The 20,997-nt window shown below is 56.3% G+C and overlaps 1 long non-coding RNA gene across 3 annotated transcripts; it reads right to left on the bottom strand.

The window, feature by feature from the left end:
- Positions 1-401: 401 nt before the first annotated feature.
- On the bottom strand, positions 402-9,356 carry LOC149119860 (uncharacterized). Of its 3 annotated transcripts, none has more exons than XR_016227370.1 (3): positions 8,795-9,356; positions 6,497-6,629; positions 402-626 (listed from the first exon to the last, which is right to left on the bottom strand). It is a non-coding gene; the product is annotated as an uncharacterized LOC149119860 (long non-coding RNA). The 3 variants fall into 3 exon arrangements; XR_016227368.1 differs by having other exon boundaries at positions 8,926-9,356; XR_016227369.1 differs by lacking the exon at positions 402-626 and adding an exon at positions 6,027-6,412 and having other exon boundaries at positions 8,926-9,356.
- Positions 9,357-20,997: the final 11,641 nt, after the last annotated feature.

Genomic DNA, 20,997 nt, shown 5'->3' with positions numbered 1-20,997 from the left:
ATCTCCATCTTTCAAAAAAATTTTTTTTTATAAAAGGGAACCTGGACACAGGCCATGTAGAGAGAAGGCAGTGGAGAGACACAGGGGCATGGTGGCCACCGGCTAGCCAGGGCCCCTGAGTGCCAACACCTGGATTCTGACTTCAGCATCCAGACAGGGAAGAGTAAACCTCAGTTGTAGGAGCCGCTAAGCTTCCGCAGCCCCAGGAGGTACCCAAGAAGCCCATCACCAACCAAGGTCAAAGGCAGATCTGTGTCTAAGCCTGGGCTGTATCAATGCAGGGCCTGGGACCTAAGACACCCTCAGCCCAGATTCCCATCTGATGCCCCAGTGGGCTAGAGCCCACCTTCCAGTAGCCATTCCCCAACACTCATTTTTTTAAAGGTTTATTTATTTATTTGAAGGGCAGGGCAGAGTTCCACACATACATACATGGGGAAGGAGGGGGGAGAGCCGCCACCTGCTGGTTCACTCCCCAAATGCCCACAACAGCCAGGGCTGGGCAGGGCCGGAGCCAGGAGCCAGGAGCCAAGAGCCAGGAGCTTCTTCCGGGTCTCCCACGGGAATGCAGGGGCCCATGCACTTTGGCCATCTTCCACTGCTTTCCCAGGCGCATCAGCAGGGAGCTGGTTTGGAAGTAGAGCAGTTGGGACTCGAACAGGAGCTCAGATGGGGTGCTGGCATTGGCACTGGTGTTGGCGTCAGTTTAACCTGCTGTGCCACAGCGCCAGCTCTGCCCCAGCCCCCGCCCCCAGAACCCACTGAAGCAACACTGATGGAGCCGCTGCCCTTCAGCCACCCTTTGAGTTCCCCGCAGGGAGCTGGGGCCCAAGATGTTTATCTTGGCTCTTTCAAGGGCCATATTCTCAGAACGTGTGTTACAGTGTTACAGTATGTGGTTCCAAGCGTTCCCTTTGATTACCACTTCCTGCTAGCCTCTCTCTGTGCCCAGTGTATGAATGGAACTCTGTGTGGACCGTGCAGCAGAGGGAGAGCACCGTGTAGACGTGTAGACGCAGGGCTCCACTGGGGGTCTCAGGACGCATCCCCCATGAATCAGGAGGGGCGAGCGCTTGTCGCCGAGGCCACCCAAGGAGAAGTCTTGTCTCCCTGTCCGTCCCCCACAGCACACTCCAACCTTGCAAGGCCAAGTCTCTGCCACCTCTGTGCCCCCGTCACCCAGTCCAGAGCAGTGCAGAGCAGGTGTTCTGGGCCTGTCCGTTCTGGGACGTAGGTGATGAAACAAGACCCTTGGCCGATGACCGGCTCTGAAAGGTCGCTGTTCCCTTGGAATATTGGGGGTGGGGGTGGTGAGTGGAAAAGTGGGAAGCCGCTCCCTGGCCGGGCCTCAGTGTTCCCATCTGGAAAATGGGACAGGCATGCTACAGACTTTCAGACGGTCCTGCTGGTGCCACAACTGGGCCGGTCGACGGCTGTGTCCACGCGGCAGGGACTGCGGGGAGGGGAAAGGGAAGCAAAGCTGCACCTGCCCATTGTGGCCCCGGGGCACCCTGCTAGGCTGGGGCACAGGATGGGGGCCAAGGTGACCGCCTGCCCCCGTGACACCGGCGGTCTAGGGTCCCAGTCTCGCATCACTGAATGTCAGCAGGGCGGACCCCCCCGGGGGCCATACCTGCCCTGCCCTTGGGGTTACACCGTCAGCCCTGAGGCTGGAGTGGGAATGACTGGAAGGGAGGCGTGCAGGCTCACAGCAAGGATTCTGGACTCGCGTGCAACACCACTGGGTTTCCGGAACAGCTCCTGCTTCCTGCCTGCACGGCCTCAGTTTCCTCAGCTGGAAAATGGGCTCATTGCCATCCCGACCTCAGCAGGCAGCGAGCACAAGTGTGAGCTTCCAAGACGGGAGGTGGTCAGGCGGGGGGTCCAGTTCTGCACACCCAGCGCCAACACGCAGGCTGAGGCCAGGGGGCGACGTCCGTGGGTCCCCTGGCCGTGCGCTCTAGCAGCTCAGCCACCTGCCATGGTCCTGTCACGTCCCACCCACCCACCCAGCTCCTCCATGTGGCAACCCACCCCCCCTTAGGCCCCTAGTGGTCCACGATTCCACCCATCTGCACCAGGGATCAATATGGCAACAGAGGCAAGATGACGGGCAACTTACCCAGGGCCGTCAGTGGGTTGGGACACCCATGGGACTACACTGGATGAGTCTTTAGCCTGAATGCATCTTCTTCTGGCCCCGACCCCAGAACATCCTCCCTCCCCTCCTCCTCCCCCCTCCTCCTTCCCCTCCTCCCCATCCTCATCTTCTTCCCTCATCAACACCAGCCAGTCCCTGACACCCCCGCCCCGGGGCAGGTGCGGTGCTCAGCTGTCACCCTCTGACCTCGCCGAGTCTCCTGCAGCCCCTCGTACAGATGAACAAACCGAGGCTCTGCCAAAGAAGTGGCTCACGGCGGCCACTCAGCCAGGCCTTGGTCCCTTCTGGCTGCTGTCTAGGGACGCTGAGGCTTTCTGCCCCCTGCACTCCACACCCTCATCCACCACCCACCAAGCTCGGACCGCACAGGGCCCTGACCCAGCCCAGACGCTAGATTCTCATCTTGCCTCCTTGTGAACAGATGGTGAGGTGGGCATTACTCTCATCCCCATTTACGGAGCTGGAAACTGAGGCTCAAGGGGCCAAGGTCCTTGCCAAGCTCACCCAGTAAAGAAGCCATGGAGTTCTGGTCGACCCAGAGCCTGCCCAACTCCCACACCGCTGTGCTGTGTGCACAGCATCAGCACAGGAAGCCACAGACATGACAATCTGTGGTCAGCGTGGAGTCCTGTGCTGTCTCTTCTCATCCCCAAGCCTGGCCAAGGGGCTGGGCCTGAAACCTCCACCCTCAGACTGAAACCTCTGCCCTCAGACTGGCCTCCCCCAGGCCCCGCCCGGCAGCAGTAACTGCACACCTGCTGGGCGCCAGGCCACAGCAGGAACAAGACCACCAGGAGGAGCCACGACCAGGAGGACGCCAGAGATGCACGGGGAGGTGGGAGACAGCCCTGTCTGCTTGTCTGTCTGTCTCCCTTTGTCCTCGCAGCAGCTGGGAAGCAGAGACGAGTGTCCCCACGAGGCAGAGGAAGACTCGGGTTCAGGGAGGACGTGACGGGCAGCCAGGGTCCAGTGGGATCTGAAGACTCCAAGCAGAGCAGGTGCACCGCCGGACAGGGAGGCCCTGGGCCCGGAAGGAAGGAGCTGTGCAACTGCGGGCGAATGCTTCACCCCAGGAATACGGGGGCTTCCTCCAGCTCGGGGCTCCCACACAGAGCCCACACCGGGGAGGGGCCGTGGGAGCCAGGACAGGCTCAGGGACCCCCCAGCCACGTGTGCTGACTCCTGGGACCCCGAGGGCAAGAGCAGGTGTTGTGAGTCCTGTATTCAGAACCGTGCCCCACAGTGGATCTGTGGGGAGCTGGGGGGCCTCCCTGGGGACCCTGAGGGTCGGTGGCACCTCGGCCACTGGCATTCCCTCACTTTGTCACACAGCAAACCTGAGGGTAACCGGGATTATGTCCACTGTACAGAGGAGGCTCAGACCCACGCCGGTCAGCTGGGAAGGCATCGGCGCAGCCAGGATTAGAACCCACACCTGTGCAATTCCTCCCAGCTCCACACCCCTCCAGCCCCTTCCCCAATCCCCCGGGGAGGGAGAAGAGAGAAGCAGAGCAAAAAAAAAAAAAAAAAAAAAAAAACACTTCAGCCTCACACTGACACCAAGCTGGAAACTTTACAGACAGCACTGAAAATACCAGGAACAACAGCAAAAACAGACACACGGGACCTCAACCAAACTGCACAACATTTGTGGCTCAGATGATGCCACTGGGTATAACCACAAGAGGATGAGAGCAGATGTTGGCAAGTCCCAGCTGGGAGAAGGGACCCATAGCCACAATATGTAAAGAGCTCGCACAACTCAACAAGAAAAAGGCGAACGCAACTTTGGAAAGTGAGCACAGGACGTAAAGAAGCACCGCCCCCCGCGCCCGTGATGGTACAGGAGGGTCCGCCGAGCCCAGGAGAGCCAGGGAACCATTGCCAGTCCACAGAGAAACGCCAGTCAGAACCACAGGGCACAAGGTGCACAGCCCAGGGCCGCCAAGGTGGCAACGGCACGTTCAGAGCGCACCTGTGCCGGCACGGCGTGGGGAAAGGGGGCGGCCACTCGGGCAGCAGCCACGGCAGCACCCCCCACCGCCTGCACTTCCACTCCTACAGGGCCGCAGTGGGAGCCACGCACCAGGACTGCTGTCGGGGCGCAGGGGGCAGCACCAGCCCAAGTCATGGCACCTGCTCGGGGCCGGGCTGCCTCCACTTCTGATCCCACCCCCTGCTGATGTGCCTGGGACGGCAACTGAGGATGGCCCAAGTGCCTGGGCCCCTGTACCCACGTGGGAGACCCATTTGGAGAGCAAACCGGCAGATGGAAGATGGCTTTCTCTCTCTGTGTCTCCCTCTCTCTGTCACACTATCTTTCAAATCAGTAAAAGAGAAAAAAGAAAAAAACTTCTTAAAAAAGAAAAATATACATCCACAGAAAAACTCTTCTCAGTATTATTGATAAAAGCCCCCAAACGGACACAATCAACACGAGTAAAACTTTCAAATGGGGGGAGGAGTTAACCGCCGCCTGCAGTGCCGGCATCCCTGTGGGCTCCAATTCATGTCCTGTCTGCTCCCCTTCCCATCCAGCTCCCTGCCAATGGCCTAGGAAAGCAGTGGAAGATGCCCCAAGTGCCTGGGCCCCTGCACCCATGTGGGAGACCTGGAAGAAGCTCCTGGCTCCGGCTATTGTGGCCATCTGGGGAGTGAACCAGTGGATGGCAGCTCCCTCTCTCTCTCTCCTTCCCTCTCTCTCTCTCTTTCTGTCTCTCCCTCCCTCTCCCTAACTCTGACTTTCAAATAAACAAAGCTTTGTTTAACGATGTGGACTACCAGGCCACGGAATAGTATTCAACAATGAAAAGCAGCGAGGAGCTGGCATGAAACTTGAGGCTCGGTGAAATAAGCCAGTCGCACGAGAGCACATCTGATTCTCTCGATGAAAAATACCCACCAAGGCAAATCTCTAGGGCCGGGGAGTAACAAGGCTATTGCCAGGGACAGGTGGGGAGGGGCAGGGGGGCGCAGTGATGAGTGACAGGTGTTGGGGGGCCTTCTGAGGGTGACGGACATATTCCGGAATTCCATCGTGGTGCCTGAATGTGCCCGTACTAAAAGCCATCGTAAAGCACCCTCTAAACACGTAGATTTCACGGTGTGAGAATCCTAATCTCAATAAAACGTTATGTTTTAAAAGGAAAAAAAAATCTCTGGCAAACCCCAGAGCTGTGTGACTTCCCGATGAAGACGCCCCGGGGTCGAGCCTCAGTGTGCTCGTCTGCAAAGTGGGCTCAGGCACCACACCAGCGTGCACCAGTCACGGGTGCAGCCCCAGCAGGCGCTCGCCCCGCCGCAGGCACTGACCAGGGGCGCCCAGGGGTGGAGCACGCGGCCTCGAGGCCAAGGCCGGCCGGGCGTCCAGCCGCACTGGACAGAGGAGGTGGCTGATAGCTCCTGACATGATTTAGATGGATGGCTCGGGCCAGCCGGCAGGCTGGGAGCGGGCGGCCCGGGAAGAGGCCGTGGGGGAGCCCATTACCGTACACGTGTTAACAGCGCATCCTTTGTACCGACAGCCACGCGGGCGCGGGCCAGGGCCGCTCCCCGCATTGTCTGCGCGTGGTGATGGATGGGCCGCCGCCGCCGGCACTGCCGCCTGGGTACCGCGGGCCGAGGGCGACACCTCGCGGCCGCCGGCGGCACTGCGCCTGGGGCCGCGACAGCCCCCCGCTAGCCTGCGAGTCTGGGGGTACCACCTCTCTCTGCGCACAGCCGGGCCGGCGTCGTGGGCTCTCCCAAGACCCAGATGCCAGCTATCACCACCTCGATTCTCAGGGGGAAAGCACGCGTAAGCCAAAAACTGGGTGGCAAATTGGTTTTAGCACGGAGGTGCAAGAATTCACAGAAAAATGGAATTAAAAGATAATTCCAGTTCAGTGCCAGGCACCTTGAAATCCACGCACTTTCTTCATAACACATGTCTTCCTGTTACCCCACGGGCTGTCTGAAGACACCCTCGTGTGCGTGGATTTGACGACTTTTGCACCTGGGACAGGCTAAGTCTCTGCCTGGGACGCCTGCATTCCTAGTTGCTGTGCCCGGGGTCCCAGGCCTGGCTCTGCTTCCTGCCCCTGCACAGCCTGGGAAGCAGCGGTGCTGGCCCGAGCACTTGGCTCCCTGCTGCCCACGTGGGAGACGGGGACAGAGCTCCAGGCTCCAGGCTCTGGGCTGGCCCAGTCTTGACTGTGTGGGACATTCACGGAGTGACCGGCAGATTCTCTCTCTCCTGACCAACATGCTGCCCTTCAAATAAAATGAAAATAAATAAAAACAAATTTCAATTGAAAATATGTCTTCGGCACAGAAGTAAACTTATCTTTTCCTTACCTTTCTCTGCAGCCCCCTGGGACGTCGCAAAGACCTCGGGGGACACGCCCACCCTGTAAGGTCACGCCACTCGCTGTGGCTGCTTCGCTTTGCTGTTGTGAATCTGGGAGCCCTGCACCGGGCCTCTGTGCTCCTATAAACAAAGGAAGTGACATCCCGTCCCTGAGTGCGGGTGACGCACCCACAGCACCGTGTGCACACCAGTGAGGCGACAGGTGCAGAGAGCCACAGGAGAACCAGGGCCGGGCGTCCGGCACGCTGGGAGAGCCTGCTTCCAGTCCCGGCTCCCTGCTCATGTGCACCCCGGGGCGGCAGCAGTGACGGCTCAAGCACATGGGCCCCTGCCACCCTCATGGGAGACCTGGATGGAGCTGTGGGCTCCCGGCTTCAGCCTGGCCCAGTCATGGCTGTTAAGGCATTAGTGGAGTGAACCAACAGATGGGAGATTCTCTCTCTCTCTCTCTCTCCCCTTCCCTCCTTCATTCCCTCCCTCCCTCCCTCAAATAAAATGATGAATCTAAATAAATGATTCTTTGAACCCTACGTGCCAGGCTCAGGGAGGAAATGGCCCAGGAATACAGCAGTCTGGTAGATGCCAAGGTTGATGGGAATCCACAGACAGCGGCCCCCAGGCCTTGGCGCATGCTGGGTGCTGCACCTAGATTCTGCTCCCTGCCCTGAAGGCTCTGACCCCCATCTTCCCCAGCCACAGCCCCATTACCCACTTCCTCGGAGCTGCTGGTCTCTGCCTCCCACCAGACCCCTGCCTGACTCCTCTCGGCCCGGCTGGCACAGGGCAGATATTCCACGGTCCTGGGTCGAGCGAGGGCGTGGCCGCCTCAAGGCTTGGAGTGGGCTACTCTGTGGTCACGAGGCAGGGCCCCATGGAGAGAGCATCCACGCACGGCACGGGGGTCTAGGGACCTGTTCTGCTCCCTTGCTGTGGCCCCCACATCTAGAAGGCATCCCCGAGATCTGTTGAATGAATCCCAAATGCTGCCCCGGAGCTCTGTGGGGAAGACAGAGCCAAACACTTCCCAAAGTTTCCCGACTACAAAGTGTTCGTCATGATCGGAGGACGCGACGAGCGTGCCCACTGCACAGATGAGGAAGTGGAGGCACCGCGAAGTTCAGGCCTGAGCCCCGGGCACTGCCGCTGCGCACGCCCGGACCAGGCAGCTGGCTCTACGTGAGACACCCCCGGCCGTGCGCGCCACCGCCTGCCTATTCCGGCCAGTGAGTGACCGCGGCAACTCTGTCCTGAGCGCCAATGGACTCCGTTCAAGAAAACCGGACAAACAAAATCACCAACCACGCACAGCGTCCTTAGCGCTCCAATTCCAGCAACATCAGTACCACCCTCCTGGCCAAGACTGCGCAACCAGGAGCTCCCTCGGAGTCCTGCCACGCCCACAGAAACCGCCCAGTCTTATAAACAAACAGACTGAGATGGCGCGGCTGCTTGCCTGAGCCCCCCTGCACCTCCAGGGAGAGGTGGGCCCCAAGTAGCCAGCACCCCCGGAGACGCGGCGCTATATAAAATCCTCCTCCGATCCTCATAGCCCCCTTGTTGTAGAGGAGGCAGTCGAGACTCAGAGAGGGAGAGCGACTCGCACAAGGGCACACAGCAAGGCGGGAGAAGGGCGGGACCAGGAGGGGAGGCGGGATCGCCCCCACGCAGAGCAGGCTCCGTCCTGCGTCTGGAAGACACCTCTCCCCCTGCTCTTTCCAGAAAGCCTTGGCAAGGCGGATTCCCTTCCCGCTCCTCCCCTGCAGCCGGCCCCTTCCCCGGCCGCCTCCCTCCCCCCTCTCTCCCACTCTCCTGCACAAAGAGTTGCCAAGGAAACCGCACTGCCAACGACTTCCCTCTTTGTCTGGGGCCCTGGGAGGAACTGCCGAAGCCAAGTCGCTGCGCACTGACCCCTGCTGACCCCCACGGGGAGGCACAGCCCTGGGCCGCCCCTTCCAGGGCCCCTGGCTCCACCCCACCTATTTCAGCCAACAGCATCGGGGCGGCACGTCCCAGCTGCAAACCGCCAGGGCGCAGCCACTGAGGGGGTGCCGAGCAGGGGGCAGGTACCTGGGGAGTCGGGTGGTCATTTCCTGGAGTTGAAGGACGGACCCGGCAAGGATAGCGCCCACTCGGTGCTGGGCGTTGGGCTGGGCACCATGCACGGTGCCTGGTGGTGGTACTGGGAATGCACCTGCTGGGAGCTCGGGCCTTCGCTAGGGGACACCCGGGACAGCCCCTATCACCTGCTCCTTCAATGCCAAGAGGGCGAGGAGGAGGAAGCCCACCTGGAAGGCCCATGGCTTGGGGGCGTCAAGTCAGGGTTGGAAGCCAGGCCGCCGGCTGACACTCCAGAGTCTGCCCATTAGCCCATGTCCTGGAACAAGGGAGAGAGGACGCACTTGAGCCCCCTGCCCACCTGCAGCAGCCACGGAGCGAGAGAGATCAGGCCATCGTATCTCGCTGCAGCTTCTTACTGCGGCACACCCCAGGCCACGCTGACGGCTGCCGCCATCTCCCGCCGGGACCCAAAGCCCGGAAGTGGCTCTCATTGGCTAGGTCAGGTCATGTGTCCTGCCGCCCCACCAATCCCTGCAGGCTGAGGGCGGGCGTGCTCTGATTGGCTGAGACCTGGCGGAAGAGGCCATGGGAGTCAGGCTTCCGCATGGCGCTGGGCTGGGCGAAGTGCCGGGGCTTATTTCTCAAGAAAAACAGGATGCACAGGAGGCGAACGCCACAGGCGTGTACCTGGGGGCTTGGGACAAGATGAGGTGCGGGAAGTTCCTGCTGTGAAGCCGAGAGGAGCGCCTGGCGAAGCTCTGGTGTGGCTGTGGCTGTGGCGCTCCCCTGTGTGGGAGCCCTTAGTTTGCAGGGTGGGTGGGCGGCTCTCCCCCGGGGCACAGGGAGAAGGAGCCGTCTCGGGGTCCCTCGATACCAAGCTACATACACACCCACCCACCCCCACCCACCCACACCCCAGGCTGCAACATCTGGGGGCAGGTGTTAAGCCTAGAGGTTAAGACGCAGATTAAGAAGCGGGCATCCCCCATCACAGGACCTGAGTTTGGCTTCCGGCTCCGTTCCTGCCTCCAGCGTCCTGTTAGTGCAGACCTGGGAAGCCGCCGTGAGGGTGCGAGTCATGAGGGAGACGGACTGCGTGACTCTTGGCTGTTGCAGGCATTTGGAGAGTGAACCAGTGGATGGGAGAGCTCTCTCTCTCTCTCTCTCCCTCTCCCCCCATCCCTCTCCTCCCTCCCTCTCCCCCCCCTCCTTCTCTCCCTCTCAAGTAAATAAATCTTCGGTCTCTTCCCCCACTCATCTCTGGGAAGTCGGGAATGCGTGTCTATCTTGCCCTCGGCTGACTCCCCGGGGCCTGAGAACAGTGGGCAGTGGTGCCTCAGACACATTGGTTGAATTCCTGCCTTCCTACGTAAGAAGCCACAGTTTGGTCAGCGGCCTGGCCCAGCTACGCCTGGAATTTGCTTCAGAACATTGGAGCCAGCACACGCAGCTGTGAAATCTTAAAAATGAGCATGCAAGGACGTTGGGGTGGGGGTCAGCCCCAAAGTGGTACTTGCTGGAGCCTCCTTGCTTGCAGGGCGAGAGGGTTGGAGGGGCTGGGGGGAGGGGGAGTCTGAAGTCAGAAACCCTCAGTCCTCCTTCAGTGGCCTCGTGTCCCCTGGGGCCGCCGGGGAGGGGTAGAGGGGTAGGGGGTGCAGAAACCAGAAAGCCGGAAGCGGCCATCCTGGGGCCACTCTGCCTCCTGCCGCCCCTGCGGCTGCCTGTTCTCCAGGTCTGATCTGGTTGTTTTGTTTTGTTTTTTCCTTTCCTTGGCCTTGTCCTGGGTCAGTGCAGTCCTGATGTTGGATTTACTGTTCACAGCACTGACTGCACAGGATTGAGCCAAGAAAGGGGAGAAGTGGCTTTTTCTTTCTTCCTATCTCCTGGTTGACAACTAACTCAGTCTTAGTGCTGATGGCTGAGCTCGGTGAACGTGAGAGGTGGCAAAGGCGGGGAGGCCATTTGTGCCTCTCTGGCTGGAAGGCCACTCTGGAAAGGAACTGAACAGAGAGCTATGAGCCAGAGGGTCCTGTACCTGCCCCCATCCGGGCCGGCCGGCCCTCCTAAGATGATAAAGACGTGGGGAGGAGGTGCTGGGAGCCTGGGCTTCAGTCGGCTCACTTTGGAGTGACGCTGTGGGGCCTCGGGTAAGTCACTGAACCTCGCTCTTCACGTAAGATGGAGCTGGTAGTAGCTACCCCAGAAGTGGACTGGAACCATGAATGAGAAACTTCACATCAAAGCTGTGTTGTCCTAGGAGCACATGTTGTCCTTGTCACTGTTGCCACCATTACCACTGTCGTCATCATCACCACATCGCCACCATCATCATCACCACCATCATCACCATTACCACTGTCATCACCATCATCTTCATCACCATCACCACCATCACTGTCCCCCCTTTATTATTTGTTCTGTCCTAATATAGAAGTGATCACTCCATTGAAAGAATTTGAGAAGCCAAGGAAGTTCTAATACTTATTTATTGAGATAAAATGCACATAAAATGTACCATCTTATTGACCATTTGGAAAGATTTATCTTATTTATGTATTTATTTAAAAGGCAAAGGCACAGAGAGAGAGAGAGAGGGGTAGAAACAGAGAGGTCTTCCATCTGCTGGTTCACTCCCCAGATGGCCACAATGGCCAGGGCGGGGCCAGGCTGAACCAGGAACTCGACCTGGGTCTCCCATGAGAGCAGCAGACACCCGAGTACTTGAGCCGTCACCTGCCGCCTTCCCAGGCTCGTTTGCAGGCAGCCGGACTGGAACCAGCACGCTGAGCCGCGATGCAAGCAGTGCCTTAACCCACTGCACCGCGACACGGCCCCGGCGTGAACCACTGTGAGGTTAGGAGCATGGGGCACACTCTGGGTTGTGCCACTATCGCCACCATCCCTGTGCACTCTCGGTGACTCGGGCAACATCTGTCCTATGTGACTGCTTCATTTCACTCTGTTCAGCGCGTCCGGGTCCATCCCCGCCAATGCTCCCGTCCTGTCTATCTGAACAGTACCGGAGGGTATGGCCATGCCCTTTGCCTAGCCCTTCCTCTGGGGGTGGACACGGGGTGGCTTCCACCTATGGGCTGTGGTGAACAAGGCCACTGTCGACTCTGCTAACCACTCTTCCCCACTCTCCAAAGCGAGGATTGAGCTGTACCCGCTTCCGCGTGCTCTCAGCAAGGATTTAGGCTCCTCTGTGTGGACCACACCGCAGTCAGGTCCCGGAAATACAGGATGAGGGAGAGGGGGACGGCCACATTCCTGCTGCCTTGGGGCTCACAGTCAGGTGAGGGCCAAGTCCGTGGACACCCAAGTGAGGGCAGAGTTACAAACTCATGGGTTCTGGGAGAGGGAGGGACCTGGCCAGAAAGGACCCTCCTGGAGGGACCTCCAGTTATGATCATTCCAGAAAGGAGAGCCAAGTCCACTCAGCGGCGGCGTGGAGTTGCTGCCATTCCTCTCTGAAGCGAGAACACGGCCGTTTGCAGCCGTGTGCTGGGCCCGGCTCATCAGAGCCCGGGTTAGATTTTCAGGGATCATGTGAGCTGCTTATGAAATGCTGCAGTCGCTAAAAATGAAATGGCATAAACGGGTCGTGAAATCACACCACGAATTATTCAAAGCTCATCCCTCTTAATGAAGCACACCCACTTCAGGCTTGCTTACGCTCTTGGAGTTATTGACAGCCAGCGCACCTGTGCGGTGGAAATACACACAAGAGGATCTGCATGTGTCTCCAAGTCCATGTTCAATGATTAACCAAGTGGGAATCCGTACCCCGGGCATGTTGACAAATGCTACAGATCACAGCCAGATTTTTGTCCTGTTGATTTCTAGATTAAATAAAACATGGCCCAGTGTGGGTCAGGCCTCCACTGGGACATTTGCATTCCATATGGGATGCCTGGTTCAAGTCCTGGATCCAGCTTCCTGTTAATGCACTTGGGAGGCAGCAGATGTCTCAAATGCTTGTGTTCCTGCCACACATGTGGGAGACTGTGGTGGATTCTGGGTTCCTGGTTTAGCCTGGCCCAGCTCCAGCTGTTGCAGGTATTTGAGGAGTGAACCAACAAATGGAAAATCAATCTCTCTCTTTCTCACTTTCTCTCTCTCTCTCTCTCTCTCTCTCACACACACACACACACACACACACACACACACATTTGGCTTTCAAATAAATAAATAAATATTGATGGAAAAAAGGTTAAAGCAAATTAAACTTTAAAAGATGATACAGGCTGGTGGTGTGGTGAAGTGGGTTAAGCAGCCTCCTGCAGTGCCAGCATCCAGTGTCCAAGTGCTGGCTCGAGTCCCAGCTGCTCCACATCCAATCCAGCTCCCTGCTAGTGCACCTGGGAACGCAGCAGAAGATGCATTCATGTGGGAGACCTGGACAGGGTTCCAAGCTCCTGGCTGGGGCTTGGCCCAGGCCAGGCCTTTCTGTCCATTTGGGGAGTGAACCAGCTTACAGAAGATTCTCTCATCTCATCTCACCTCACCTCACCTCACCTCATCTCATCTCATCTCATCTCATCTCATCTCATCTCTCCCTTTCTCTCTGTCACTCTGACTTTCAAATAAACAAATCTTTAAAAGAAATATGGGGGCTGGCACTATGGCATAATGGTTAAAGCCGCCACCTGCAGTGCCGGCATCCCAAATGGGCGCCAGTTCGAGTCCCAGCTGCTCCACTTCCGATCCAGCTCTCTGCTGTGGCCTGGGAAAGCAGTAGAAGATGGCCCAAGTCCTTAGGGCCCTGCACCCACGTGGGAGACCTGGAAGAAGCTCCTGGCTCCTGGCTTTGGATTGGCCCTGCTCCAGCTGTTGTGGCCAATTGGGGAGTGAACCAGTGGATGGTAGACCTCTCTCTCTGCCTCTCTGTAACTCTGACTTTCAAAGAAATAAATCTTTAAAAAAAAAGATAGAGGAAATATGATGTATCAGCAGCGATTATATATATTTTTGACAGGCAGAGTTAGACAGTGAGAGAGAGACAGACAGAAAGGTCTTCCTTTTCCGTTGGTTCACCCCCAAAATGGCCGCTGTGGCTGGCGCTGCGCCTATCCGAAGCCAGGAGCCAGATGCTTCTCCTGGTCTCCCATGGGGTGCAGGGCCCAAGCACTTGGGCCATCCTCCACTGCACTCCCTGGCCACAGCAGAGAGCTGGCCTGGAAGAGGAGCAACCGGGACAGAATCCAGCACCCCAACTTGGACTAGAACCTGGGGTGCTGGTGCCGCAGGTGGAGGATTAGCCAAGTGAGCCAGGGCACCAGCCCAGCCATTATATTTTGAGTAGCGAAAACAGCTGAGGACATATTCTTCCAGTATTTGCAAACCATTGTTCCATTCAGCCCGGAAGTTGTTCCCTTCCTTGATAAACAAGCGAAGCCCCCACATACAGCTCTGTTGCTTTTCTTTGTCTTCCTCATTAATGTAAACAGAAACATCAAGCAGCTGGATATCAGAGCCCCAGAGCCCCGCTCGGAGAGCCCATCCCTCAGCATCTCCCAGGGCTCCCGCCGAGCCGCGGTGCCTTCCGAGGGGAAGCGAACACAGCGGCCAGAAAGGATTGCTTGATTATTTCAGGATGTGCAGAAGCTCTCCGGAAATGTCCATCAGTTCACGTTCATGAGCCTCTCGGGGGCTTGAGGGGACACTGGGACGCAGTGTCTGACACTGGGGCTGCTCTAGAAAATCCCACAGTTGTCTTCAAAATCATAGCTTGACGCGTCTCCACCGCCTGACGGGAGGGGCCGTGGGTCCGCAGATGCCAGCTCTGCCGCCGCCTTCATGCATAAGCTCAGGGAATTCGCCGAGCCCCCGGCTCCCTAAGCTGAGACGGCATCCCAGAGAGATGCAGAGTGCGTGGACTGGGACTCGCTTGCATGTCTGTGCTTTGGTGGTAGATTCCAGTGTAATCGGGCTGGATGGGTTAGAGGGGGTTCGTTGTCCTCGGTGTTATTTGGGGTGCAGGGTAATTCAGGCATTGAGAGGGAAGGCTGGCTGTGTTTCTCCTTTCTCTGTCCGCCCTTTCATCTCTTCATGGTGGCTTCACTCTGCCCCCCCCCCCCCCAGACCACCTTCTCCTTGTGGCTGGCACCCTCCCTGCAAACCGCAGTGGGTGGGCGGGCCTTGTGGTGTTAAAACTGCCGCTTGGCCTTGCAACCCTTATCCCAGTGCCTGGGTCAAGTCCCGCCTCCTCTGCTTCCAATCCAGCGTCCCGCGAAGGCAGACCCTGAGATGCAGCAGGTGGTGGCTCAAGTCCTCGGGTCCCCGTCGTGCATGTGAAAGGCTCAGATCGAGTTCCAGGCTCCGGGCTTCAGACTGGCCCAGCTCTGGCTGCTGGGGGCATCTGAGGAGTGAACCAGCGGAGGAAGAGCAAGCTGTGTGTGTGTGTGTGTGTGTGTGTGTGTGTCTGCTGTCTGTCAAGTAGAAGAATATAAATTAATAAACTTCGGCAAAAACAAAAGGTGCTTCCTCCTGCAGGCCCACCCAGCTATCCCATGAAAGGGCTCTGATTGGCCCTGCTTGTGTCACGTGCTTACCTCTTGGACCAATCACGGTTATCAGAGGACTCGGATGCTGTGATTGGTCAAAGCCAGGCCACAGGTGGAGCCTACTTGTGGGAAGCAAATAGGAAAGACCTCCTGAGAGGTGAACTCAACAGCGCACACCCAGAGGGGAGCATGTGGCAGAAAGATGGAAACAACACGCATCCAGCGTAAGAAAGATCCTCTTAGAATAAAGGGATGCGACTTGTGCGTGTCGTACGGGACTTCCTGGTAGAACTCTGTGTTTGCAGCGCAGACCTGACCTGCCGTCCACACTGGAAAATCGGCCAGGGTCCCCTGATCTCACTGCTGCCCACCCCCTGGGCCCATTCCCACAGCGCCACACCCCCATGATGCTTCTCCGACTCGAGACTGTGCCCTGCCCTCCCCGTTCCTCCCCCAAGGTCATTGCACACACGTCTCCTTCTGCCTAAAATGCCGCCTCCCCCGGCTCCTCGATCCCAGCTCAGGGCTGTCTCCCCTGTAAGCACCACATTGGCCCAGACCCCATTTTAGTGTCTTGCTGACCACTGCAGCCCCGGAGCACGGCACAGAGTAGGCAGGTGACAAATACCCTTGAAATGAGCACAGCTACATGTACGGTTGTCCCTCTGTGTCCACAGGACCCTCTGCAGATACCCAGATCTGTGGGTGCTCAAGTCCCTTCTAGGAAACAGAAGTGCAGGGGGCTTCAAAGTTCATACGGGACAGATGCGTGGTGCAGTTTCTTAAGCTGCCACTTGGGGCGCCCATGTCCCGAATCAGAGAGCCTGGGTCAAGCCACACCTCTCCTTTCTCATTCAACTCCTTGCAGAGGCATCTGGGAAGCAGCAGGCAATGGCTTAGGTCCCTGCCACCATGTAGGAGCCTCCAGTGGAGCTCCTGGCTCCTGGCTTCAGCCTGGCCCAGTCCTGGCTGTTGTGGCCATTTGAGGAATGAACCAGTGGATTAAAGAGCCTCTCTCTCTCTCTTTCTTTCTCTCTCTCTCTCTCTCTCTCATCTGCTGATTCACTCTCCAAATGGCCACAATAGCCAGGACTGGGCCAGGTCGAAGCCAGGAGCCTGGAACTCCGTCTGGGTCTCCCACGTGCGTGGCAGGGGCTCAAGCCCTTTGCCATCCTCTGCTGCCTTACCAGGCACATTAGCAGGAAACTGGATCAGAAGTGGAGCAGCCAGGACTTGAACCTGACATGCCGCCATCACAAACGGCAGCTTAACTTACTATACCACAATGCTGGACCCTAAACTTATCTTTTAATTCTGCGAACTTTTCAAAGAAGTCACTCTTTGTACATAACCCACATTATATATAATCTCTAGATCATGTGTAACAGCTAACACAGTGTAAGCACTATGTAAATAATCTTACTGCTTAAGGGAATCATGACAAGGAGAAAAGTCTATACATGTTCAGTACAGATGCAATTTTTTTAAAGATTTATTTTATTTATTTGAGAGGCAGAGTTACAGACAGAGAGAAGCAGAGAGAGAAAGAGAGGTCTTCCATCCTCTGGTTCACTCCCCAGGTGGCCACAACAGCCAAAACTGAACTGATCCAAAGCCAGGAGCCAGGGGCTTCTTCCAGGTCTCCCACATGGGTGCAAGGGCCCAAGCACTTAGGCCATCTTCCAGTGCTTTCCCAGGCATATTATCAGGGAGCTACATCAGAAGTGGAGCAGCCAGGACTCAAACTGGTGCCCATATGGGATGCAGGGGCCACAGGCGGAAGTTTAGCCCACTGCACCACAGCGCTGGCCCCACAGATGCAATTTTTTGCCTTTTCAAATATTTTCAATCTGTGTTTGGTTGAATCCTCTGATGTGGAACCCATGGATACAGAGGGGCCTCCATATTTATTATTCCAAGGGTACCAGAGGCATGAATTTCCCGCCTTCAGCACCAGACTCACTCGCTCGCTCAGTCATTCACTCAATACTGCAGCATGGACTAGGGGTTACAGTACACAAGAAAGCATTCTCTTTTTTAAAGATTTATTTATTTGTTTGAAAGACATAATTACAGACAGGCAGAGGCAGAGAGAGAAATAGAGAACTCTTCCATCCGCTGGTTCACTCCCCCAAATGGCCAATCTGAAGCCAGGAGCCAGGAGCTTCTTCCAGGTCTCCCACACAGGCACAGGGGCCCAAGGACTTGGGCCATCTTCTGCTGCTTTCCCAGGCCATAGCAGAAAGCTGGATCGGAAGTGGAGCAGCTGGGACTCGAACCGGCACCCATTTGGGATACCGGCACTGCAGGTGGTGGCTTTACCCACTACGCCACAGCACTGGCTGGTGGGATTGTAGACGCTGGCAGAGTTGCACCAGAGTTGCCACAGAAAACAAGACTTGGGAAGGCAGCAAACACTTCCTAGAGACAGGGAGCCCAGGGTGAGCGCTGAGAGATGGGTGGAAATTAGGTGGAGGGAGGAGGCAAACCTGCGGGTGGAGGTGGAGTTAGGGAAGGTGCTGGGCGGGGGAGGAAGGAGGCAGTCCCAGGAGGAGTTAGCAGAATGCTGTGAGAGAGAGAGGAAGAGAGAGAGGGAGGAAGGGAGGGAGGGAGGGAGGGAGGGAAAGAGAAAAAGAGCGAGAGAGCGAGAGAGAATATGAATTCTTGATTGTGGAGAATGGGTGTGAACTCAGGGGCTGAGCCTGGAGAGACGAGGCACTAAGCAGTGCTCAGGCCGTCCACAGGAAGCTGGACCGGATCCCAGTGAGGTCACGGGACCCCACAGAAGTATATTAAGCAAGGGCGTGACACAGCCACATTATGTATTGGAAAGAAAATGGTCCACAGCTGGCCTGCTGCCTTGGGGACATGGACTGAGAATGAATATCCATTTCAAGGTCTCCGTGTGGACAGATGAATGGCTGTGGAGCGGGAGCAGCTGGCGAATGGGAGAGCCCCTCGGTTTTCCGAGCCCACGCTGGAATCGCTGGTTCTTAGAGTCTGCGCGCGGGCTCCCAGCAGCAGAGACTCCTGGAAAGGGGGAAACTTCCTCGTGGGCCCTGGGAAAGGCAGGAGGAGACCTCGTGGAAAGATAGGCGGAAATCAGAGGCCAGACGACGGGGAGCCCTCTGTGCACAGCCCTGCGGGGCCTGGAACCACAGACGCGAAACCACTGGAGCAGGGCGCCTTGCTGGCAGCTGGGAGCCGGCTGGGTCGCGCAGCCCAAGACCTATGAAGAGACACTGGCATCCTCTTTGGGGACATGGCCTTGGTCCCCCTAAATCTCCCTCGTACAGGTCCCAGTGGGACATCTCTTCCCACTCCCCGCTGCCTCTGTGAGGGCGCCTCTGCTTGTGTTCAGCAACTCCCAGCACACACTGGCCAGTGGTTATTGGGACCCCACCCGTGCCTGCTGGGAGCATGACTGCTTTCTTGGCTAGCGTCAGCCCCTAAGGATAAATGCTGTTGCCTTTTCCCCCCAGTCCCAGGGTGCCGAGTGCAACTCAATTTTCTCAGATTAAATAAAATTTCAAAGTGTCAGTCGCAGGCAAACGACGAGGCGGAAGGTGGTTGGTTTCCCTAACCCGATCGCCAGTGCAATTACAATTTTTAATCTATATGTAGATAACGGTGAACAAAAACCCCATAGAAATGTCAGGAGTGAGGAGGTCATTAGCTTAGTTTTAATTACTGTCGATCATTCTCAGCAACCAGGGAGACCCAGCAAACTGGGGGAAGGAGGCGGGCCTGCAGGAGCTACGCAGGGGCCCTGGGCCCGGGAGCGCACCCCCGGCTGGGAGCGCACCCTAGTGCCATCATCGGCCTCTGCTTCCCGTGGGCAGCGTCCATCCAGCCTCCAACCCAGGATCCACTCCCACCTACCTTGTCCAAACTGTGCCTGTTTTACTTGCAAGTATTCTTGTGTCTTGTTTGAGAAAAGTCACACGCTCGTTGTAGGAGAAAATTTGCAATACAGCAAAAGGCGAAATAGGGAGAGAAGGAAAAATCTTGCCTGGTCTCACCACACAAGGTAACCAATATCAGCCCTATGTCCTTTTTTAAAAAAAAAAAAATTATTATTTATTTGAAAGTCAGAGTTACACAGAGAAAGAGAGGCAGAGAGAGAGACAGAGAGAAAGGTCTTCCATCCCACTGGTTCACTCCCCAATTGGCCACAATGGCCAGAGCTGCACCAATCTGAAGCCAGGAGCCAGGAGCTTTTTCCCAGTCTCCCACGTGGGTGCAGGGGCCCAAGAAGTTGGGCCATCTTCCACTGCTTTTCCAGGCCACAGCAGAGAGCTGGATCAGAAGAGGAGCAGCTGGGACTCAAACCAGCGCCCACCTGGGATGCCGGCACTGCAGGCGGCGGCTTTACCCACTACGCCACAGTGCTAGCCCTAGCCATATGTTCTATTACGTGTGCCTTAGTATAAATGTGTGTGTATACACATGTATTTTGCATATGCAGTTATAAAATATATGTAAAATTAAATATATTAAATATGTATTTAATTTATATATAACATAATTTAATAATATATATGTAACATTTAGTATCCATAATAAAATATTTAAGATATATAAATATGAAAGCCAAGCTATTTTAATATTCATATTATAAAGTAAAAATAGGAATATATTATAATTAAAAGTATATTGTAACATGACATATAACTAATTATGCATGATATATACATGCTGATACATTGTAATTATACTAAAAGTGGATTTTTTTATCCTTTTTAATTTTTAAAATTTACTTTATTTATTTGAGAGGTAGAGAGAGAGAGACATAGAAATTTTCTATCCATTGGTTCTTTCCCCAAAAATCGGTAAGAGGTGCAGTTGAGCCAAGCTGAAGCTATCTGGAGCTCCCAGTGGTGGCAGGGCCCCGGCACTCCACAGTGATCAGCTGCGCCTCCGGCGTCGTGCACCTGCAGGGAGCTGGAATAGACAGCAGCACCTGGACTGGAACCCAAGCACTGGCGTGTGTCACTCGGGCATCCGGGGGCTGCTTAACAACAGCCAAACGCCCACCCTCCCCCGTGGAACACCGTCACCGCTGCCCCCACCCCAGCCCCCGCTTTTGTCGCTTTGTACTGAATGTATCGGCGGGCACCTTGCCTGGGGCGTGTCGGGCAGCCTGGGCACCCCACACGTTGTGTCCAGCTGCCTCATGTCTATGCCTGCATGGCCGCGGCCTGTTGCAGCAGCGATGTGACGGTTCTTCCAGGGAAATAGTGCACCAGGGGTTTCCCACCTAGCCAGCAGCAGCTTCTCTGTTATAAACGCAGCACCAATCAGTTTAATGAGTCATTTAAACTTTACCGACTATTTTTGCAGAGCTGATCTGTGCCAAGCACCGTGTGATAAAGATGTGGAAATGAGACCCCTAGGATTCGAGTCGCCGAAGGTTTCAGACCTTATCAGAGACACGTTGATTATTTATTTATTTTTAAGATTTATTTACTTGAAAGAGTTACACAGAGAGAGAAGGAGAGGCAGAGAAGTCTTCCATCCGCTGGTTCACTCCCCAATTGGCCACAGCTGCCGGAGCTGTGCAGATCTGAAGCCAGGAGCTTCTTCTGGGTCTCCCACGTGGGTGCAGGGGCCCAAGGACTTGGGCCATCTTTCACTGCTTTCCCAGGCCATAGCAGAGAACTGGATCAGAAGAGGAGCAGCCAGGACTTGAACCGGCATCCACATGGGATGCAGGCACTGCAGGCGGCGGCTTTACCCACTACGCCACATTGCGGCCCCAAAACACACCTTTAAAAGCATGTTAATATGCACTGATCAAGCTTATGTTCATGGACATGTGAGTGAGCTGATGCTTCTCGGGTTTGTGCATAACAGTATTTTGAACACTTTGGTACGTGAACTATGACCTCTGTCCTGACTTACGTCCTTGTCAATTTCTCCAA

The sequence above is a fragment of the Oryctolagus cuniculus genome, chromosome 21 (assembly GCF_051225735.1).
Source record: "Oryctolagus cuniculus isolate XC-2025 breed Fujian yellow rabbit chromosome 21, ASM5122573v1, whole genome shotgun sequence".
NCBI lineage: Eukaryota > Metazoa > Chordata > Mammalia > Lagomorpha > Leporidae > Oryctolagus > Oryctolagus cuniculus.
The sequence above is the reverse complement of the archived record's forward strand: the minus strand, read 5'-3'. Positions and strand labels throughout refer to the sequence as shown.